Raw genomic sequence first — 4,403 nt, 5'->3', positions numbered from 1 at the left:
CATTTAAATACAACCCTCTTTGGAATCAGATTCCTGTAGCCAGAGAAATTGTTTAGATGACCTGGAGCCAGCATGTGGAAAGTTCGCCATGCTTTATTTGGGAAACCAAATTAAAAAGAACCAAGCAGATTTTAAAAGATTGGGCCAAAGATAATTATCATGAGCCAGAGGAGATCAAAAGAAAGTCAAGAATGAATTAGAAGGTGTGCAGTCAAGGATCGAGAGCATGATTATCGCAGCAAAATAAGGAGCAAGAAAGTGTATTATACGCACAACTGAGTCACATTAATAGGGAGGGAAGAAACCAAGTGGCATTTAAAATCTAGACAATTATGGCTTCAAGGAGGAGACAAAAAATACAGGCTACTTCCACAACAAGGCGACTGCTCAAAAGCTCAGGAACGATGTAAACACAATCCTGGACAGCGAAGGAAATCGGCACAGCACTCAAGAAACCATAAGGAAGGCTTCCTCCAAGCACTACAGGGACTCCTAACTGAAATCAAGGGGCAGAAGACTATTCCGACTTGCTCCAGCATCTGCCCAAAGGAGTCAGTAAGGAGATGAACGACAACCTTAGCAAGGAAATTAAAGAAGAGGAAATTAAGAGCAATCTGGAGTCTACACCTTGATAAGGCGCTTGGGCCTGACGGATTCCCCATCTGTTTTTTCAGGAGTTCTAGACTCTGATAAAAAAGGACATGACAAAGATGATTCGATGGGCACAAAGAAAGGGGAAAATAGGAGGATTCACCAATTCCACCTTTCTTGCCCTCATACCTAAGGAAAATCGGTGCTCTTCGTTTTCCAGATTCGACCCATTTTCCCTCTGCAATTCCTCCTAAAAATTCTATCCAAAATCTTAGCTACGAGACTCAAACCCTCCTTCCCTCCATGATTTTTGAAATTCAAGGGGTTTCTGCCCAACAAAACATATCATGATTCCATTCTCCTTGTCTAAGAAGCCATCCACTCGAGTTTATCCAGGAAAGAGAAAGGATTTGTTCTAAAACTCAATATGGCGAATGCCTTCGATAGAGTAAGGCATCCCTCCTTATTGTTGTCATAAAAAAGATGGGCTTCGAATCTCCCTTCATTAATATTATTGTAGCTTGTATACTAGGCCATGGATCTCCCCCTGATCAACGGTAGGCCAGGTGAAGCATTCCAATCTTCCCGAGGTCTCAGACAGGGTTGTCTCCTCTCTCCCTACCTCTTCATCCTCATGGCAGAATCCTTCAATCAAGCTTTCGACCACAATCAGAGAGTGGGCCTTATAACTGGTATCAAATTCGGGAATGGAGCAAAAAACATTAATCACTCACAGTTTGCTGATGCTACCTTATTAATTGGGGGAGCCTCCAACATAATGGCAAGGCAATTCAAGAAACTCCTTGACCAATCTATGGGGTACTCTGGAGGCTTGGTCAATCAGCTCAAAAGCTGTATATATGAATGGAACACTTCAAATCAGGTTATCCATAGCATTGCAAACATATTTGGTGTCACATGCAAGCTGGAATGGACCCACTTTTCCTATCTGGGCATGCCAATGAGCTTGGGCCCTTTGAAGGCTAAAACTTGGAACAGAATCATTGACAAGGTAAAGAGAAAAGTGCAGCAATGGGGAACTCAGATTTTTGTCTTTTTACATCCTTTGCAGCTTCTGGAAGTGTGTAGGAACTCGGTTTGACTGGTTTTTTACCTTTATCCTTCGGTTGTTTGCCTATTTCTATCGATCTTGTATCCCAACCCTAGAGCATCTAGTGGCTTGGCACTTCGAGCCTTCCGTGGGAATTTTGGTTTGTCCAATCAACTCTTTGGTTGTTTTCTGCACTTGTCTAGTGGTTGATAAAACCTTTTGTTGCGTGCTTTGAGAAAACCACTTGTTGAGCGTTTGGCTTTCACTTCACTTTGTTTTGGGCTTAGATCACATAGTTCATTCGAGTCTTTGCGAGCTTTTGGACAGATTGTATTGGTGTTTCGGATTTGGTTCTACTTGCATTGAGTGAATTTGTTTGTTTACTTGTGTGATCATCTCTCAAACTTGTCTATATGCATTATGCCATTTTACAAAGAAAGAAAAACAAATGATCTTGTTGCATTACATTAGTTAGCATTTTGCATTGTTATTAGCAATTAGTCACTTTTAAAAAGAAAAGAAAAAATTTTCATTTCTTGTTATTAGTTGCATTAGGATCTTTGTTGATTGCTTAGTGATCATTTTGTTTGTGTAAAGATCTCAACTCTCCTGTAGATAGCATTCATTGAACGAAATGATTTATTTTGGCATATAGTTTGCATGCAGGAAATCTTTGAGAGATCACATACGGTAGGACCTAAAAACTGAAACATAATTGAAGATAAATTGTAAAATGAACTCAATGAACCTAACAACGCATTGGAACTTAACGCAAAAATTCTAGAGGTCTAGGCTAGAGACGTGTTCCGGCGTCGTAAAGCCTGGTAGCTTATCGTCGAGTGGTTGGGTGATTCCTCCACGGTGAAACGATAAGTGCCAGTACGGATTGTGCTCCCACGTACCGTCGAGTATATATTGGGAGACCCCTATAGGCTTAAAACCTTTTATCCATAGGAAGCCGAGTCTGCCGCCTTACAAGCCGTAATGCACTGAACACAGCATTCGGGAAGATTGACTGCCGTACGGGAAGTCCTTGGTTTTCATCTGATTGCCAAGGTGTATAAGCAGTTTTACGGATTGTTTGGTAAACCTCTTGCCTAGTTCTCCAGAGTAGTCACTTTTGATCCTTTTCGGACTCCTTAAAAGAAAAGGTGCCAGTGAGCGTCTTGTCATTTCGTGCTCATTAAATATTTGAAGGAGACTAGAGTCATCTTTTTGTCCTTTTCTCGACTCTTAAAACATGAAATGTCAAGTTCAGTGTCTTAAAATTTATTTGGCCACGATAACATATTACCGGTTAGATTTTGTTTGCGTTAGTCTGAGTAGGGTTTTGTCTCGTTAGATTCCCTAGGGTTTTGTGAAGTCCCATCCTGGCGGAATTACCAATTTTGTCTTCCAAGATACCGGTTGTGAGTGAAACTCTTTCTATTGTTCCAAGTATACAACCGCTCAATTCTCGTGCTCCAGGCGACGAGACTTACCAGTTTCATTGGAACCCTGTTTGGGAACCTTCTGAAAATGGTATCCCTTTTTGGGAATACACTTCTCCTCGGGTTCCACCACCACCATTTCCTTCCGACATGGAAGACACATCCCCTACTACAACTGACGAATCCGGTGCGCCAGGTGGCGAAATTCCCACCGCAACGGAATCTACACCTGTTAGTAGAACTCCTGCTACTGGGGGACTACCTCCTCGCTATAGAGCAATAAGCAATGTTATGTCGTCTCCTTTCCCGGGTTCTATCTGGTCACAACTCACTTTTTCCAACACGAAGTCTTTGACTCCACAAAGTCGCAGTACAACTGTTACCTCAGTCACAACCCCTCCAACGGTATCTGTGGCTTCTTCGACTCCCATTTTTAGTCGACCTTCGGCCTCTTTATTCGGAGTCTTTGATCCCACATCGAATGTCCCACCTGAAGGCCAATACGATCAGTATCTACCACCTCTCGGGACCTGGACGGGTCTACCGGCTATTGAAATTTCAGTCCCGTTGTCAATTGATTGGGGTTCCACCTTTTATCATGGTGGCCAAGCATTGTATGCGCAACCCGAAAAACCACCTCAGCAAAACCTACAAGGACAATCCTTTCAAGGAAACCCTTTTGCCTCTGGTGGCCCATTTTTCACCTCTCATACTCAACCTACTGGTAATCCAGGTCAACATTCTGTTCAACAAGCTCAACCTGGTATCCAGCAAGGTTCTCCTACTGGACAAACTGGTCAATCATTTGTTAACCCAAATCAACCCAATGTCCAGTATGCTCAAATATATGGACAAGCTGCCCAACCCCTTGGTCAGCCCACTGTACAGTACAATCAACCTTCTGGACAAGCTGCTCAACCACTTGGTCAGCCCACTGTCCAGTATACTCAACCTTCTGGGCAAGCCGGTCAGCCTCAAACACAATTAGGCCAACCAACTGCCCAGCCCACTCAGCCATCTGGTCTGTTAGGACAACCTTCAGCTGTACAACAACAAATCCAATCCCAGCAGGTAGGCCAACCTCAGTATCAGAAGGTACAACCTTCCGGGCAGGTAATCCAACCTCAGTATCAGCAAGGTTATCCTTCTGGCCAGATAGCCCAACCTACAGGACAGCCTACTGGCGCTGCTCAATCCGGTCCTTGGCCCCAAGCGGGATCCCAAAACCCATCTGGTCTTCAAATGCAGGCTGGAGCTCAATCCCAAACATTTTATCAAACTCAGGCTGGTTCTCAAACTCAATCAGGGGTCCCGCCACCGTATGGTTACCA

Source organism: Pinus tabuliformis, chromosome 6 (genome assembly GCF_031772625.1).
Source record: "Pinus tabuliformis cultivar Carrire ecotype Pingquan chromosome 6, CPIR1, whole genome shotgun sequence".
Lineage (NCBI taxonomy): Eukaryota > Viridiplantae > Streptophyta > Pinopsida > Pinales > Pinaceae > Pinus > Pinus tabuliformis.
This window is presented reverse-complemented; position numbering follows the sequence as displayed.